The sequence below is a fragment of the Lygodium microphyllum genome, chromosome 17, assembly GCF_053477565.2.
Source record: "Lygodium microphyllum isolate KBCC chromosome 17, Lygodium_microphyllum_v1.1.10, whole genome shotgun sequence".
Lineage (NCBI taxonomy): Eukaryota > Viridiplantae > Streptophyta > Polypodiopsida > Schizaeales > Lygodiaceae > Lygodium > Lygodium microphyllum.
In genome coordinates this window covers 14,790,064-14,810,021 of record NC_141151.1, presented here as the reverse complement: position 1 = coordinate 14,810,021, position 19,958 = coordinate 14,790,064, and the positions used below count along the sequence as shown (strand labels likewise).

Sequence of the window (19,958 nt, the reverse complement as noted above, 5' to 3'; positions counted from 1 at the left end):
CACTCATTCCATAGAGTGGACACCACTGTTTGGCATAGGGCGGACCGCACCTTATAAAGCCACTCCAACAATAACCACATATAAGCAAACCGAGTTGAAGAAGGCTTCTTCAACTCAAGTTTGCTATGCTCGCGTTACATCGCAAGAACCTTCACCTTCAACGTGAAGAAGGTGACAACAGATGTAGCCTTGTGTACCACCCTCTTCACCCATTTTAGCTTCCTAATGTTCTCCATGAGCAAGTCCAAACAATGACTTGCACATGGAGTATCACCCTCTTCTTTCATTGCTCATTCTTTAGGATGTTGAATGCAAGATTGCACTCGATCACCGTGCGTGCAATCTCAACATCAGCTTGTCGTTGCCTTTCTCTAAGACAGGCAACCGATCCATGTGTATGACCGGGAGCTTGAGAGAGAGAGGATTGCCTCTCCGGTACCACATGAGCCTCTAACCTTTGCCTGTTGCCAATGCCGGAGCCTGAAGCGGATGTGGAGTCGGCACCACCAATGGTGGAGGCCTCACCCACATCGGTCGAAGATAGGCCTACATTTGAGGCTTCCGCATGAGTAGGCATAGGTGTAGATGCCGCCGCTGCCGATCTGCCACCTCCTCCTCGAGTGGATCCCCCTCTCATCTTGGCGAGAATCTTGTCCGCAGTGTGTTGAGGGATCGACTTGCATAGAGCGACTTGCCCCCTCCTCTTGGAAAGATGTTGGAGAAGCTAGGTCGTACCACTTGTGTAGCTCTTCCTGCAATACTTGCATATCCAATTGTGGGAGTTGGACTTCTTTGTGTCCCTCTCCACATGGATGGTGTGCAAGTTGAAGGCCTCATGCTTCTTGTGTGTCATGGTGCCGGGGCGAGGCCGGAGGCCCGATGAAGAGGAGAGAGTTGAGACTTGTCACTCTGATCGGCGGTGATGCTTGAAGAGGGAGGGGATGGGGGGAAGAGGAGAGAGTGAGATGATGCTTGAGCCTTGAAGAGGGAGGGGATCGGGGAAACTTGGAAAGTTGGAAGAAGAACGAACTTTGAAAAGGGAGAGGATGGGAGGAAGACTCAAGAGAAGAGGAGAAGAGGAGAGAGGAAGAGGGAGCTTGGAGGGGATGGGAGCTTGATGCATCCTTGGAGTCTTGGAGACAAGAGGGAGGACTGAGGAGAGACTTGCAGGAGTGTGTGTGTGTTGCAAATGATCAATCGTGCCCAGTTTGCGCCTTTTTTCCCAGCCCGTTTCACCCGGAAACTCTCTGGATAGCTCGCCTTGTCTTGCAGGATATGTGGCCAAAATCTTGTACGAAACAGTATGGATACGTACAGATACGTACCATACGGACCATACGAACCTGTCGGTTCGACGTATGAGTGCAACCCTTGGGCATAGACATTGAGGACTCCGAGGCATGAGTCTCCAATATCCAACCTGATCCATAGAGTCCTCCTTGCCACAGTCACCCCATGATCTCGTACACAGGTGGTAAGGCTCGGGCCAATAGAGGTGCATACACCTCTACTCCTGCCGTGGGCATCGATGGCATACTCCCAATAAGTGTGTGAATTGCCTTGGAGTACCTTCCTAACCCGATGGGCCTGGGCGAGGGTGAGCTTGTGCACCTGCAAAAGTAGGATGTCGATCCGTCCAGTAAGGGCCGACTGCAACCCCTGTCAAACAAACAACTTCCTGGAACCACGTGCCCCATTGTAGTGGAGACTATTCACATTCCAGGATGCAAGATATAAGCTCATAGGAAATCTATGACTGACTAAACATGCATTTTATCGGTGTGGAAGTTGCTGAAGAAGAGGAAGAGCTATGGGGCATGCAAATATGCTTTGCCGTAGGCTTGGACGGTCAACTCCAATCCCTCATGGTGACCCTTGGACGGACCATGCAGGTGATAGATGCTCCAGGTGGTTCCACCAGGGCATCTATCAGCCAGGCTGAAAGTCGTGACTCTGTACATTGGTAGAAACAGGCAGCCTGTCTAGTGTCCACTCGATCACATCCATCGGGGCTCTCCACTGTGGAGGGGCTTGAAAGATAATGCTCAAGTGTGGGACCTCGGCACCAGTGCACCAGTTGATGTTCATCATGTAACTTGGCCATTGCTGTGAAAACAGTGCTAGTCCTCCTCCCATCCACTGGGAGATGTGGTCCGCCACGTGACTCTTCACCTACACCTCTATGTGTGTCATCGTCCACTCCCTTGAGTGAGAGGCCTGAACGAAGAAGGCATAGTTTGGTCCATCCGGCGGTGCTTGTAGATGGACCTTGCCACTTGACTTGCGTACCACGAAGATCCCCACCTCCAGAGGTAGTGGGAACTCTCCGCGCTCCACAACTCTCAGGTAGGACCATGGACCACTACGAAAAAACTCCTGAGGTAATAACTGTGCTTGTCTCAGGAAAGTGTGTTGGGCAACAGGGACAGATGAGTTGGTGGCTGTGTGGGGAGGGGAAGGGCAAGGCTGCTGGTGAGAAGAGGATGTAGGCGTATGTGGCTCATCATCTCCCGTGGGAAGAGGGGGGATGGGTAGGGGGGGGATCACCTGTACCGGGTGTGGATCAGGGGGGCTGATCGGCGTGGGAGGTGGTGGGGGGGAGGAAGATCGAGGAATGGTGGGGTGGTCAAGGTTACGTGGCGGGTGTGGGGGGGGGTTGTGGGCTAGGGTCAGTGAGGTATCCATGGGAAGGGGAGAAGGGTGGGTGTGGGGGCTGTGGGATCTCGGGTGAGGTAGCTTATGGCGCGGCTGGTGGATGTGGGGGATTGTGGTCTTGCCAAGTGGGGTGGGCTGCGAGGTGTTCTGCTGGGGGGCCGTTGCTCGCCCTCTTGCTCCCTGCTACTGTGGCTGTGTTTGAGGGGTTGATTACGGCCCCCCCATGCTATCTCCCTCTTTGTTGTCTTTGGACCCGTGATGAAACCATCAGCATCCACCACCTGCGGGCCTATCGGCAGAGCTACCTTGGCTCTGAAGCGCATACAGTTTGCTACTTGATGCCCAAAGTCATGGCAGCGTAGGCACTGCCCTGGTTGCCCCAGTCACAATGACCTCTTTCCAAAAGGAGTGCCCTCTTGTCTTAATCTCTAGGAAATTTGGTATACTCTGTGTCTTTCATGGCTACCCGTACCTTTGGGACTCATGCAGTTTTCACTGCATTTGCGAAGGAAGCAGGAAGAATTGTATCGAAGAGCTGTCGAAAGTGCTCCACTAGCTGGCGGTACTCTACTGCCAATCCGGGGAAAAGTAAAGTGACTGGGTGTCTAAGAAACCAATTATGGAGTGCAAACGTCTCCCCTGTGAAGCCGTTGTACCAAGGAACCATGTAGATGACCCCCTTCATGGAGGCAAAGGGTGAGCTATCCACTAGCTCATGAGCTGCGTCCGCAGAGGTGAGTCGAATCATGAAGATCCCTTGGCCCATGAGGACTACCTCCGCGATCTGCACTGTGCCAATGCGCAGCGTGGAGTGAAGCCAATTCCGAAGTTGGGCCCTCGACGGGGAGTGTCCTACGACCTGACCAAAGATCGCTGTTTCTTTCAACTTCAGCTCTGTGGCACGGATGGCTAGGAGCTGTTCCTCAGAGAGGACGATGCACAAGGTGTTTGACTGGGGGGCACTTGCAAAGTGCACCGACGTCTGACCAAAGGTTTCCATTGCGCGTCCCTGTTGAGAACCTACCTATCGCGCTGCTTGCTACCGGTGGGGGGAAAGTTGCTGCAGAGAAAGGGAGCAACTGGGGGTGGGGGGGGGGAAGCACGGGTGGTGGGTTTGCCAACCAAGGCCATGGGTTGCAGGGCAGAGGGAGTGAGGATATCGCAGGGGGGTTAGGGGGGAGGGTAGGAGGGGGGGGGGGAGGGGGATTGGCAGGGTAGGTGCAGCAGACCATAGGCAGGGGCGCAGGGAGGGGGGTGGCAAATAAGCAGGTGCCAGGTAGGCGGGGGCGCAGGCATGGGCGACGGACAAATGGAGGTGCAAGTGCAGGAAGGGGGGGCGACAAGGGTAGGCCGGGGCGTAGGCAGGGGGGGTGATGACCAGGCGATGGACAAGGCAAGAGGCGACGGGCCATAGGTAGGAGGGGGGTCTGGCGATGGCGACAGGGATGGTACAGCAGGGCGAGTGCAATGAGTCCAGTGGGAGGTGGCGCAACGATCAGTCAGGGACGGGAGAAGCTTGCATGACGCGATGGGCGGAGTTTTAGGATAGTCAATGTCAAAATTTCATACAAGCTTTTCCACTAAATCCCATGTTTGATTCTTTATGATAGAATCAAACTCAGCTTGCATTGCTGCCATCCAATGCACACTATATTGTGCATCCTCAAAACATTCAAGATCCTTATCATCAAGTGTATGTGCTGCCATAACAAACTCCATTGTATGTGCACCATCATGCAGACAAGCTTGTCTTTTGGTACGACCAGCAATAGGAGCATCCAAATGACTATCTTTCATAGTTTTCAAGTACCATCTAGGCATCTGTCTAGCTTCCTGATTGTGTACAAAAGCTCTTGTTGGACTTCAAATTCAGCATCTTGCTGAATGTTCAGATCAGCCATAGGCTGATTTTCTGCATTACTCAATGGAGCAGCTGGCTGAACATTAAGTTCACTTGTTGAAGCTTGAGTAGTATCACCAAAAGAAATGAGCAACAACCCTTCAAATATATCATTGGCAGCCTGATATGTATCAAAACCAGCAAGGGAAAATTCTGATTTCTCATAAAAAACCACATCCCTACTGACAAATACCTTCTTCGAGATAGGATCATATAATCTATATCCTTTACTCTCACTGCTGTATCCCACAAAAATGCATTTAACAACCTTGTTGTCTAACTTCTTTCTTGGTACTTTGGCAATGTGAGCATACACAATACACCCAAAAGTACGAAAATGTCCAATAGAAGGTTTCCAGCTGTTCCAAGCCTCAAAAGGGGTGACATTCTTTAATGGTTTGGTAGGGCACCTATTCAAAACATGGCAAGCACACATAATTACTTGTGTCCAAAAAAAAGAACTACATGGGAAACTCTTTGCTTTCAATATACATCTGGCCATCTCCATGAGTGACTGATTCTTCCTCTCTACAAAACCCATTTTGCTGTGGAGTAAAACTAGTAGTGTACTTCTAAACTGCCAATGCAATCAGTGACCATGCTTGAGCATCCCATGTGTCCCAAGCCTTTTGTGCTGCTAATCTTTGGGGGAGTGGCTGAGCTGGAGCGGGCCTTGGACCACGTCCTCTCGGAGGAGGTGTAGTAGGAGTTGCAACTCTAGGGCGAACTCCTTCATTACTGAGGTAATCTCAAAGATTCTTCACAATCAACACATTTTTCATCATAAAAGACCATAGTGAATAGTTATTGCCATCCAACCTATCCTCCTTGGACACATATGCGAATACATAACCTCCCTAATTGGCCATGGTAAATGTTACTGATCAAAGAGCACAAGAGCAATGCTTCAAGCTGGACCAACCTGGAAATCTGAGAATTTCCAGAAATTACAGCAAACACCTTGCTGTATTTAGTAAATCTGATCATGCTCTGTCAAAAACTGTCCGATGTATATGCTGTCCAAAGTACAAACAGTGCTCAGTAGTACAACAAATGCAAAGGCCCCAAAATTCTTGTCCCAAAATGCACAAATTCAGTCTAGTACAAACTGTCAATGATGTACATTTGCCAATGTCTGAGCTGACATCAAAAGCCTCAAATTTCTGACCGAAAATTCACAAAATCTCTGCGACAAATGCGTCCCTGACACTTTCAGAAATAGAGATATGCTGCACGGGCTCAAGCCTCTTCCAGAAGATTAAATTTGAATAAAAAATTGAAAATTTCTGTTTTACCTGTGATATGGGCGGCTGAGTTGGCGGCTCTGGCAGTGGAGGCGTCTAGAGGCAGAGCAGGCTAGGGAACTGGGTTCTGTGGTGGCACACCTTGCAGATGGGTGTGTGCAATTAGCTGAGTTAGAGGCAGCGTTTGGATTGGAGTGCAGGTAGGTTGTGCCAGGTATTGGTGGGCGGCATCAACTAGCGCTGGCGAGCTGGACGGACAGGCAGGCACTAGAGGCTGGCGGTGCATGGGGCAGCGCAGGAAGCAGAGGTGCAAGTGGTGCAGGTAGTGGGCCTGCCTGGTGGCACCTGGGGCAGCGCAGGAAGCAGAGGCACAGGTGGCGCAGGCAATGGGCCTACCTGGTGGTGACCTGGTGGTGGCGGTTCAGGCAGAGGCATTTCTTGGGAGCTGACTTGTTGCTGTTGGTGGGACTGGAGCTGTTGTCATTGCGTGTGGTGGCTTAGCTGGTGGTGGCCACGAGCTGAGCTGAAGGCCAGCTTTGATACCAAATGTGATATGTGAGAGGATGCACAGAGATTGAAGCTCAGCTGAGAGTAGAGTTGACAGTGAGGAGAGAGTGTGAGAGTGAAGACGCAACTCCCAATACAATAATCAAAGACTGTAATGTCCAAGTACAAAGTACAACCCTTAAACCTTAGGGTTGCTAATGTGTGTGCACACCCGAAAGGTGTAAAACACGATAAGTCCCCAAACTGTGTAACATAGGGACATAAAATAAAAGAGAATAAATGTGGGGGAAAAAACCTCTTGTAAGGAGAGTACAAAGTGCCCCAGTGTCCTACTGAGGATCACTGACACTCCTCTGTGAGTGTAGGCAAACCCAATATGGGATAGCATGATGCTTAGATGCAAGTGAATTGATAGTACCTCATAAACATGTTATATGAGAGTGCTACTTTGTTGGAGAAATAGGACAACCTATTACAATGTTGTTGTGTTGAAATCTCAAATGTGCCTAATTTTGTAAGGCCATTAAATTAGGAGAAGTGATCATGGGTGCCAAACTTTAGCAAGGTCCCCAATCAAGGCCTCTAAGGTGTCTAGCTCTCAACCAAATGATTAGGAGAGGGTTTATGCAAAATTGACTAGTGTGTCAAGTGGGAAAGACGAAAATGGAAAGAAAAATGATAATAAACATAGAAACAACAAAAATTTCAGGGAGTTTCCTTTACTAGAGTTATGGTAAATGAGCAAGTCATTGTGCTTATCGGTGACTACTTATGTAATTGAAACCCTCTTGTAAATTTAGTTATTAGGTGTTAGGGCCTTGCATTTCACATTTGTTGATGTCACCATCTAAGCTGTTGATAGCACATGGGTGGATTGTAGCAATTAAGGATTAGTGGCACAAGGATTCTCTCTCTCTCTCTCTCTCTCTCTCATTGCATCTTTTGTACTTATTTTGCTTTGAGCTTTTGTAGCATCGTGGTATCAAAGCTTAGGTAGCAATTTAAGTGCAAGTGAATCAACTTTTAGTAGTGATCCGATGTCAAAGGGCAGAAACAAAAGGCATATCATTCTATGCCACTGATCACTTACTAGATGTGTTGGGATAAAGGCCCTTTTTCACATCCGTGTATAGTATACATACATTATTTAGTTGTGCATGTGAATGCACCCTTATGTGCCCTAAGTATAAATACATTTTATTCTTTGTGTACCAACACATTGTTGGTACACCCAAATCGAATCGTACTTTCACTCTCGCTCTCTGTCACTCTCACTTCTCGAACTGCTACTCACTCCTCCAAGCTGAGCTCCAACAACTGGTATTAGAGCACAGTTTTATGCACGCTTCTTGAGATCAGACTAGCTGGTGACATGGCTGTAGACTGACAGTCGATAGGCGCAGTTGACAGGCAATATGTAGGCAGCAAATGAACAGGTCGTGAAGAAGGCCAGTGCAGGTGACTGAGCGACATGTGGCAGCAGGCGTACAGTAGTAAGTGTGTGGCATTAGGCGACGGGGCAGTGGCAGGCGCCAGTGCGACCAGCACAGGCCACGAAAGGGCGACGGCTCTGCTGGACTTGCGACGACCAGCAATTGCGACATGATGGAGCAGGCGCGCCCCCCCCCCCCCCCCCCCCCCCCCAACGGGTCACTTTCTTTAAACTAAGAAATTTTCTTATACCTCCCTTTCTTTTAACATGAGTTCGTGTGTGGGAGTAGAAGTTTCAAACTTGTGCAAATCTGAGCCCCAAAACCTTGGGGCTTTTTCAGAATTGATCTTGTCAGAAATTGCAGACATTGTGCGTGTTGACCTCAATCAAATTGGGGATTTTTGCCAAATTTGTTGGAATTTCTCTCTTTCGAGTAAAATTTCTTGACGTTGGACCCCGAAAAATTGGGGCTTTTCATATTTTGATGAAATTTTGCTCAGCTAGGATAGATTGGCTGACATTTATGCACTGTTGGACCTGGAATTTTGGGATTTTGTGTAGAACTTGGTAAATTTCTGCAGTATTTGCCCGTGTGGTAGGTGGTTTATGTATAAACAATAGAGATTTATTACTGTTTGAAGAAGAATAGCAGTGTATTTTGCTGGTTCAGGTTGTGCCTCTACAGTTTAGTGCATTTAGTCTTGTGTTCGTGATAAAATGGCTGCTACTTCTTCCAGTTCAGACATCAAGAGTTTGATGGAAATCAAACGGTTTGATGGTCATGGCTTTGACCTTTGGAAAGACCGTATGCAGGGCATATTGTTCTTAAAGGATTGTAAGGATGCTTTGCAGGAAGATAAACCCGCACAAATGTTTGATGCAGATTGGGCCAAAGTTAATAGAAAGACTATGGCTTACATAAAGATGTGTGTCACTGATGACATTTTGATAGACATTAAGGGTTTAGATACATGTTATGTAATATGGGATAAGCTGAAAACTACCTATGAGATCACCACACCTATTAATTAGGTGCATTTAATGCGCAAGTTGGTGAATATGTGACTCAATGAGTCAAAGCGTGTAGCTGAGCACTTGAGTGCATTTACTGACATTTTAAATCAGCTCAAGGATGCAAATTTGGATTTTGATGATAAGTTGAGGGCGATCTTTTTGATCATGACACTGCCTGATTCTTGAGAGACCTTGGTGGTTTCTCTTAGCAATAACCCCAATCCTCATATGATGGTGTGAGGGGTTCAATCTTGAATGAAGAAATTAGACGTATGTATAGTGGAGAAGGCAGCAAATCGGCTTATAATATAAGAGGTAGGGCTGAAAAGAAAAATGCAAATGCAAGACAAAGAAACAGAAGCAAGAGCAAAGGAAAGGAAAAGAGTGACATTACTTGCTATTAGTGTGGTTGGAAGGGCCACAAGAAGCTTGATTGCAGGTACTACAAGAAGAAACAAGAGAGAAATAAGAATGCAAGAGACAGAAAGAAGAAAGAGGATAAGACGGATGCATTTGAGGCAGGCAAAGGCAAGGAAAAGGCCGATGTGGCCTCCAATGTAGTCATAGAGGAGCTCTCGGTTACAGAAGCTGATGTATTATGTGCAATTGATTATGATGCCCTTGTATGTCACATGCAAGATATGCAGATTACCAAGGCTGATGTAATTGATGCACTTTTGTCAGTTGATGATGGTGTCACTCAGTCTTGGATTGTAGACTCTGGTGCCTCTTTCCATGTAACTCCTTGCTTGGAGTGTTTTGCTATGTTCAATGCAGATACTTATGGAAAAGTGTACCTTGAAAATAACCATGCTTGCAACATTGATGGAATTGGCACTGTACACTTGTCTTTAGATAATGGACAACAGCTTGTATTGAAAGATGTCACATATGTGCCTGGCATCAAGAAGAGTTTACTATCTGTTGGTCAACTTGACTTGCATGGTTACATTACACTGTTTGGTGGTGGTTTGTGGAAATTGAAAAAGGATTTCATGTTGATTGCAAAAGAGACCAAGAAGGGCACCTTGTATTGTTTGCTTTGAACGGCAAGTTCCTTGCAGTAGTTGAAATCGGTTGTTGAGCTAGAAAGGACTTAATGTCCTTATCTCTTTGAAGAGGGTTGATGGAAAGGGCTCTAGACTTGACTTTTGTAATGAGTGTCAGTTTGGAAAGCAAATGAAAAATTCATTTTACTATGGTGTCTCTCGTAAGTCAAATGTCTTGGACTTGGTGCATTCTGATGTATATAGTATGCTCGTGAAATTGTTGGGTGGTGCTGCATATTTTGTTTCTTTTATTGATGATTGTTCCAAAAAGATTTGGGTTTATCTGTTGAAAAAGAAAAGTGAAATGTTTGCTGTTTTTAAAACTTTTCATGTATTTGTGACCACTTAGACATGTAGAAAGCTGAAATGTTTGAGAATTGATAATGGGGGTGAGTTCACATCTACTGAATTCAAGTTTTTTTGTGACTTGCATGGAATTAAGAGGGAGCTTACAACGCCTTACAACCCTTCTTCAAATGGGGTGGCTGAAAGATATAATAGGACTTTATGTGAAAGGGTGCGGTGCATGCTGTCCACTGCTAATCTCCCTCATGAATTTTGGGGAGAGGCACTTAAAACCGCGGTTCACATTTGCAACCACTCTCTAAACAGATTGTTAAATAATGGCATCCATGAGGAGGTTTGGTCTGGCAAATCGGCCTCATATGACCATTTACGCATTTTTGGGTGTGATGCTTTTGTGCATGTTAGAGATTAGCTGAGGAACAAACTTGACCCAAAATCCACCAAAGGCATTTTCATGGGCTATGGTGATGAGGGTGAATTTGGCTACAGAGTGTGGTTACCTCAGTCTAAATAAATCACTCGCAGCTGTAATGTTGTGTTTAATGAGGAAAAATTGCTGAAAGGTACTTTATCCTCCAATGAAGACATGAAAAAGGTCAAATTTCAGAATTTGCAGCCACCTATTACTTTAGATGATGAGCCTCATGGTGCTGTAGCACAGGTTGAAACTGATGATCAGCCAATTATTTTTGAGCCAGATGATGACGGACAACAAATAGGAGCACAAAGAGGTCATGGACAGCAAGATAGACTTGCTGATTATGAAAATGCAGGTGCTGGTAATGAAAATGAAGGTTCTATACAACATGAACAACATGTTGAAAATGGCTTACAACAGCCAATAAATGTTGAAAATGACATACCTCCAGATGTAGATCCGATTCCTGAGAATGTAGATCATTGGGTACGCAAGTCTACACTGCTTTAGAAGGCAGCCACATAGATATGACCCCTCTTTGCATTATGTGATGCTTACAGATGAGGGTGAGCCTCTTACATATAAAGAGGCCAAGTCATGTAAATTCAGCTGTAAGTGGGAGCTAGCAATGATGTAAGAGATTAAATCTCTGTATGCTAATGATACTTGGGATCTTGTGTCCTTGCCCAAAGGAAGGAAGCCTCTTCCAAACAAATGGGTTAAGTAAAGACAGTTGATGGGAAACCCAAGTACAAGGCAAGACTGGTTGCCAAAGGGTATGCACAGAAGGAAGGGATTGACTTCCAAGAGGTCTTCTCACGCGTTGTGAAGATGACCACTGTATGTGTGCTTTTTGCTCTCATTGCTGTAGTGGACTTAGAGCTGTACCAAATGGATGTAAAAACAACTTTTCTGCATGATGACATTGATAAGGAAATCTACATGAAACAGCCCGAGGGCTTTGTAGTTCCTGGAAAAGAGCAGATGGTGTGTAAACTAAAACACAGCTTGTATGGGCTGAAGCAAGCACCATGGCAGTGGTACAAAAAGTTTGAACACTTTTATGCTCTCTCATGGATTTACACACAGCCCTGCAGATCATTGTTTGTACATGAAAAAGGATACAGATAATAACCCCATCATACTTGTTTTGTATGTGGATGATATGTTGCTAGCTGGGAAATGAAAGACTAGCTTGGATGCTCTCAAAGATAAACTAAAATCAGCTTTCTCCATGAAAGATTTGGGAAATGCGGAGCATATATTGGACATGAGAATTCGTAGGGATAGAATGCAGAAATTGCTGTTTTTATCTCAAGAAAAGTGCATTGAAAAGGTACTGGACAGATTTGACAGGGCTGAAGGTAAGCCTTTTGATGGCGTGCCCTTATCTCTATACCTTAAGCTTAGTAAAGCAAATAGCCCAAAAGATGATGTGGAAGCAAATGCTATGCAGAGAGTCCCTTATGTATCTGCTTGTGGCTCTCTTATGTATGCTATGGTTGCTACTTGTCCAGACATTGCTCATGTAGTGGGAGTTGTGAGTAGGTTTATGTCATATTTTGGCAAAACACATCGGGAGTTAAGTGCATTCTTCGATACCTAAAGGACACACAAAGAAAGTGTATTTGCTATGGGCAGGGTGCACTTAGTTTGTAGGGTTATTGTGATGCAAACATGGCAGATGACTTGGATACTCGTAGGTCCACTAGTGGGTATGCCTTTACAGTTGCTTGTGGGGCCGTTTCCTGATGCTCTAGGTTGCAAAACATTGTAGCACTGCGTAAGCTGAATACATATTAGCTACTAAAGCTTCTAAGGAAGCTATATGGTTAAGCAGACTTGCAAAGGATCTCGGCATGTCTATTGGTACTGCAGTGTTGGGATGTGATAGTGAGAGTGGTGTGTATGTGGCTAAGAATGCCATGTATTATTCACACACAAAGCATATAGATGTGCGATGTCACTTTATCAGATAGATTCCGAAAGATGATCTAATCACATTGACCGAGATCAAAACATAGGACAACCTTATAGATGTTCTCACTAAAAGTCTAAGCAAAGCTCAGCATGAGCATTGCATACGATTAGTGGGAGTTGGTTAGAGGTTTATTTCAAACCTTTAAGTGGGAGGTTGTTGGGATAAAGGCCATTTTTCACCTCCGTGTATAGTACACGTACATTATTTAGTCGTACATGTGAATGCACCCTTATGTGCCCTAAGTATAAAGACATTTTATTCTTTGTGTACCAACATATTGTTGCTACACCATGACGTACCAGCGAGACAGTAGGGTTTGCGGGGAGGAACACGGAGTGAACTCGGCAAACATGGAGAAGAGAAGAGAAGAGAGAATAAACTTTAATGAATGGAAGATTGAAGTTCTGAATCATGGATTGAATGTGATACAAGGGAAGAAGGGTGTTGTAGCACAAGGAAGATGATGAAGACAGCCACGAACCACACACCGCAATGTCCTCTTGAATGGGTGTGAGGGTAGTGGAGAGACTAGAGAGAAGAGGTGACAAATTGAATGAATCAGCCGTGAGGAATAAATGAGAGAGTGGCCTATAAATAGGTATCATAGGTCTAGCATGGCGCCCCTTTTTGGGGTTGCAAACCCTAAACGCAAACCCTAAATGCAGAAACGAAAAAACGCAAACTGCGGGTGAACGGTGAAGGGTTTCTCAACACCCCCTCTCAGGCCCAAAAAGGGGAACAAGAGAAGAGTGAGGTGGAGATGCAATGCTACATGCGGAAGAATGCTCATGCAGTAGGTGCCACTTAGACACTGTCCCTCGTGGGAAAATTGTTCACTTGCCCAAGCGCCCTAGTACAAAGATGATGAAAACATGCAATGCATAGGAGGAATGTTGGACTTTGTGTGGTACCGAGAACCATAAGGATATGCCCGTACTCGATCTCCGGAGGTGGCTCCATGGTGACTAAGTGGCGAAGAAGATCCACCTTGTAATTTGAGAATACCATCTGAAAGGAGACCTTTGAAGATAGTCAGGAGACAAGATGAGCTGTAGAACCCGAAACTCAACCCGGGAGAGAAGCCACTAGCTTCGTGACTTCATGCTGAAAGGAATACAAAATCCTAGCCAGCAAGTCGCTGCTGAACCTCTGAGATCTCGATCTAGGTGGTGCCTGAAGATCCTGGGTATTAGTAGAAGAAATGACTGGTCGAATATAGCTACCCCAATAAAGTAGAGGATGGGTGAAGAACTTCATTTGGAGTAGGGTCCCCCTCTGAGGTGGGAGGTGGAGGGGCCCCCGCTGAAATCGAAGAAGTAGATGCCCCCTCTGAGGGCAAAGAAATAACATCCCCCTTTGAATCCCCCTCTGAACTAGATAGAGAATCCAAAAACTTATGGATCACAGACTCTGAAATGTCTGATAACGAAGGAAGTGTCGCCGGTCGTGTCGAAGAAGGTATCTAGGGTGTCGAAGAGCTCCCAGAGGTAGCCTCTCGAACTTGAGTAGTCAAGGGTGGGGAAGGGTGGGGCTCAAAATGAGCAAGAGGTGGGCAACAATCGCTATCTCTCAGTGGAGCAAACAAGGTAGCCGAAGAAGAGGAAGGAGTCGAGCAGCCACTGTCTCTCGAAGGAGTAGACTGACAAAGAGACGGTATCAAACAATCACTGTCTCTTGATGGAGCAGATTGTAGATCCGTAGGGCGTGGAAGCCGCTGTACTTGAAAGTAAGTTGGAGAAGATTGCCGTTGGCATTGCGACGATCTCCAGGAGGTCGTAGCGCCAATCAATCCTCCATGTGCTCGAAAGGGCTTAGTGCGCATCAGATGCGTCTTATTGCCTTGAGCATAGTACTCTGGTAGCCGATGTAGAACAATCTCTGTGGCCCAGAAAGGAGAGGTGGCACAAGGAGTGCCTGGTGGAAGACACATATACTCCGGGGGGGTGGGGAGCAAGGGTCGAAGTCGGCAAGCATCGGTGGTGTGTTCGGTGATGCCATAGTAGGAGCACCTAGTAGTCTGGTCATCAGTGTGCCTTGCTGAAGAAGGAAGAGGTCAGCCACCATGAACCACGAACCGCAATGTTCGCCTCAAGGGGTGTGAGAGCAGTGTGAAGCACGAACCGCAATGTTCGTCTCAAGGGGTGGGAGGGTAGTGGAAGGGCTAGAAGTGAGTTGCCAGTGGGAGGAGGATGTGACTAGCATTAAGAGGTTGCAACCAATAGAAAAATGCAGGTGAGGAGAGAGAAAGACTAAGAACGCAGGCAGCAGGTGAGAGAAAGACTAAAAACGCTGGCAGGACAGCCTGCAAGAGAGAGAAAGACTAAAAAAGCAGGCAACAGGAGAGAGAAAGACTAAAAACGCAGGCAAGACAGCCTGCAGGAGAGAGATTGAAAATGCAAGCAGTAGGACTGATGATGTGGCAGGCTGTACGGCAGCAGGTCTACGCAGGAATAGCAATCACGTGGCTGGAATTAGCTCCTAACTGCGTGAAGAGGGCTGGAAATCAAGTGCCAACTGATGGAGACAACAATGGACAGGCTCAGCTGAGATGTCCTCTGCAAACGGGGTGTGGGCAGTAAGCTGAAACACCTGAAATTTGTAAAATTGAGATTGTTTTCTGAATGGAGAGTGATCAGTAACAATGGCTTTGTTGTAAACAGTTGCAAACTGCGGGTGGAAGGCTGGAAACACGCGCCGGATTATAGATGCCAGTAAGGGACAGATGAGACTACGATGTCCTCTGCGAAAGGGGTGTGGGCAGCAAGCTGAAAACACATGAAACCTGCAAAAACGAGATTTTGATGCAGCTGAAGAAGAAGAGAAGTGGATGCTGAACCTGCCACCGGTCTTTGCCTTCACTGGAGTGGAGGATCTTCGCTGCTAGGTGAGCAGATCCAGCTCTGATACCATGCCAAAAGATGACGTACTAGCGAGACAGTAGGGTTTGCAGGGAGGAACACGAAGTGAACTCGGCAAACATGGAGAAGAGAGAAGAAACTTTGATGAATGGAAGGATGAAGTTGTGAATCATGGAGTGAATGTGATATAAGGGAAGAAGGGTGCCGTTGCACAAGGAAGATGATGAAGACAGCCATGAACCACGAACCGCAATGTCCTCCTGAAGGGGTGTGAGGGTAGTGGAGAGACTGGAGAGAAGAGGTGACGAACTGAATGAATAAGCCGTGAGGAGTGAATGAGAGAGTGGCCTATAAATAGGCATAGTTAGTCTAGGATGGCGCCTCTTTTTGGGATTGCAAACCCTAAACTCAAACCCTAAACGCAAAACGCAGAAACGCAAAAAATGCAAATTGCGGGCGAAGGGTTTCTCAACAAGTAGCAGTAGCGCATGTTGCGCATGTAGGATTAGGTTTCGGCCTGTTACCCTGAATCCTCAAGTACTCATCTTATATACTCTAATAGCATTGCTATTTAGACTTGAAATATCTATTCTATTAAATTTAGTCCAAAATAATCAAGTTATTTTTTTTCGTACTAATATCGCACCGTACCTTATAGAATCTTAAGGTACCATTTAGTACCGTTATTTATCATACCGTGGCTTTCGTACCTTTCGTAGCTGACAACTATGCTTCCACTAATCGAATGCGATGCTCATACTGAGCCTTTGCAAGACTCTTAGTGAGAATATCTACAGGGTTATCTTGTGTTATGACCTTAGTCAGTGTGACAAGACCATCATCCAAGACTTGTTGAATGAAGCGGTACCGAACATCTATGTTTTTGGTATGTGTATGAAACATGGCATTCTTAGCCAAATGTACTGCACTTTGGCTATCACAATCAAGCACTGGAGTACATGAAGAAAGACCAAAATCCTTGACCAAACGGCCGAGACAAATAGCTTCCTTAGAAGCTTTTGTGGCTGAAATATATTCAGCTTGTGTAGTACTCAGTGCCACAATTTTCTGCAACCTTGAACACCAAGAGGTGGCCCCATTGGCGAAGGAAAGACATACCCATTGGTAGATTTTCTAGTGTCAAGATCTCCTGCCATGTCCGAATCACATAATCCTTGCAATTCTAGTGTACTCTTTCCATAGCATATACACTTCTCTTGTGTACCTTTTAGGTATTTGAAGATACATTTCATTGCTTTCCAATGTGGCTTTCTAGGGTTAGACATGAATCTACTAACAACTCCCATTGTGCATGAGCAATGTCAGGGTGAGTTGCAACCATGGCATACATCAAAGAACCACAAGATGATGCATAAGGTATGCCCTTCATAGCACTAGCAACATCATCATCCTTTGGGCAATCAACTTTGCTAAGCATGTGGCAATAAAGGCACACGAAGAGGCTTAGCATTAGCCATATTAAACTTGTCAAGTACTTTGCTAATGTACTTGTCCTGTGAGAGAAACAAATGCTGCCCTCTATCTCTTTTAATGCACGTGCCAAAATGTGTTTAGCTGTCTCCAAATCTTTCATTGAGAAGGCTGAACTCAGGTGCCTTTTAAGAGTATTCAAAGTACTCTTATGCTTTCTTGCAATCAGTATGCCATCCACATATAAGACCAACACAATAAGACTTCCATCATCAACATTTTTAGTGTATAAGGAGTGATCTACATGATTGCGTTTAAATCCATGGCTGAGCATGAAGGTATCAAACTTTTTGTACCACTATCTAGGGGCTTGTTTCAGCTCACAAACCAATTGCTCTTTCTCCGGAATAGCAACACCTTTTGGCTATTTCATGTACAGCTCTTCATCTAGGTCACCATGAATAAAAGCAGTCTTCACATCCATTACGCAGAGCGTAGTCATTTTCAGCACTTGTGAAAAAGCCTCATGGAAGTCTATGCCTTCCTTCTGTGTATAGCCCTTAGCAACCAAACATGCCTTCTACTTGGGCTCCCCATCAATACATTTTACCTTGTAAAACCATTTGTTAGGAATGGCTTTCGTATCTTTGGGAAAAGGTACAAGCTTCCATGTCTTATTTGCATACAGAGACTTCATCTCTTCCTGCATAGCAAGCTCCCACTTTCTCTTGTTTTCACATGACTGTGCCTCTGTAAATGCTAAAGGCTCACCTTCGTCGGTCAATAAAATGCAATCCAAAGACGGCTGAAATCCTTATGGCTGTCTTTTGACACGTGTTGACCTTCTTACCCAATGATTTGTATTGTCAGGCAATGGGCCTACATCCTTAGGTATGTGCACACCATCACCCGGTGGTTGATTTCCAGCATTTCCTTGCTGCTGTAACTTGTTTTCAGTATGTCCTTCTTGTTGTCCTATTCCATCATGTGCATCTATTTGCTGTCCATTATCTTCTGGCTGTAGCACAACAGGTTATTGCTCATTTTCGAGATCAAAAGAAACAAAATCTTCAACTAATCTCTATTGAATGGCTAGTTGTTCATGCTGAAATTTGACCTTCTTTTTATCAAGGTCACCTTGTGTAGCATGTTTCAGCAACTTTGTCTCATTTAATAGTGCGTGTCAGCTGCATACTATCTTCCTGCCTTGAGGAAGCCAAACTCTATAACCCATCTCTTCCTCATCTCCATATCCCATGAAGATGCCCTTGATGGATTTCATGTCTAGTTTAGTCCTTTGATCTATAGGAAGATGCGCAAAGGCATCACAACCAAAGACACGCAAATGGTTATATGAAGTAGGTTTGCCAGACCAAACATCTTCAGGAATGCCATTTTCCAATGCACAATTGGGAGAGCGATTGTACTCATGAACTACAGTTTTAAGCGCCTCTCCCCAAAACTGCTGTGAGAGATTAGTTATGGACATCATGTGTCTGACTCTCTCACAAAATGTGCAATTATATCTTTCAACCACGCCATTTGATGTGAGATTATAAGGGTTTGTCAACTCTCTCTTAATACCATGCATCTCACAAAACTTTTTCAACTTATTAGAAACATACTCGCCCCCATTATCCGTTCTTATAGCTTTTAAGTTAAGCTCTTTTTGTGTGGTAACAAAAGCATTAAACCTTTTAAAGGCATCCAACACACCTTTTTGCTCTTTAACATATACACCCATGACTTTCCATTGAAATCATCAATAAAAGTAACAAAGTAACATGCACCCCCATATGAAATAACTAGCATAGTGCACACATCAAAGTGTACTAAATCAAGAACATTGGACTCAAAGAATGGATGAAAATGACTAAAACATAATAGCTGAACTCCAAACAAAAATGCAAAAATTGCAAAAAACACAAAATAGTGGAATGAATGGATGAATACTGAATATAAATGTGTGAATGCACAAATGCTCAAGGGTAGAGCAATTTAATAGTTGACTCTTGTGGGAGCGTCTTAGGGAGATGTCTTAGGGAGATGTTGATGTGCATCGTCCATCTGATGCATCTTGAGTACAATAATCCTAGTCAAAGCAGAGGATGATGTAGAAAGTGCTGAAACCTAAAAAACAACCGCTGCAGATGATGATCAATAGTTAGGTCTCAATTGGAACATCCAAAACATAGGCAGTGTAAAGAAATGCCCTAACACAGAAACACAAATACAATCGTATTGCTAACAAAGCACAAACTGATAATTGAGCGTAGTTAGGGTTAGGGTAACTTAGAGATAATGAACACAATGAATAATCTAAAATGAATGACTACTGAATATACAATGCTCAATGCAACAAATACACTCTGGAGTGATTAAATATTTAACCTTGAACTTTCCTTTCGTAAGGACCGAGGCAGAGATAATGAGATGGAGTCTGTGTCATACTTTGACGGATCTTGAAATGCAGCAAAGCAGTGTCGGAAAACGTTCGGTAGCAACAAATGCAGTATTGTAGATGCAGGATTTGCGTTAGACAAGTGGAGAGAGAAAAGCCAAAAATCCAGTAGTAGAAGTGTAGGCGATAGGCTAGGCAATTCCAAGAGAGAGAAAACATAGAAAAAATTGCAAACATGGCCTTGATGATTGTCGCCAACAGCTGGATGAGCCTTTGGAGCAGCGAACGCAGCCTAGGGCTAGTCTCCAAGGTAGTAGACAGGTTGGGGCAGTTTCGGGTGAGATGTCCTAGGCGAGCTGCAAACTGTAGAAACGAGATTGGATTGAGTGGGAGGGTAGGTTGGCTATTTATAGAAAGTTTGGGGCCTTCCAAATTAAGATCTACATGTGGGACACTAAAACTCTCTAGGACCACATCTATTTAAAAGAAATGGTTTAAATTCATTAATTAAGTTTTGGGGCTTTCTAATTAAGGCTAGGATGGTAACAACCTAATTCAATAGTAATTACAACAAGTAATTAATTCAGATAAATTGAAATTCACACTTTACCTCTTAAATTTGTGAGAGTGCGCAAAGAGAGAGAGAGAGGAAGCAGAAGATGAGGGAAGAATACTGCACTAACTAAAGAAGAATGTTGGTACAATGATGATGGATTGACTAGTCCTTGCACGCAGCCCACAACATCAATGAGGGCACCAGAT

General features: G+C 45.1%; 1 protein-coding gene across 1 annotated transcript in view; it reads left to right on the top strand.

Annotated features, from left to right (window-relative positions):
- CGL1 (alpha-1,3-mannosyl-glycoprotein beta-1,2-N-acetylglucosaminyltransferase) overlaps positions 1–19,958 on the top strand; it is a 162,524-nt gene that overhangs the window by 96,263 nt on the left and 46,303 nt on the right. The gene's annotated exons all lie outside the window — the stretch shown is intronic.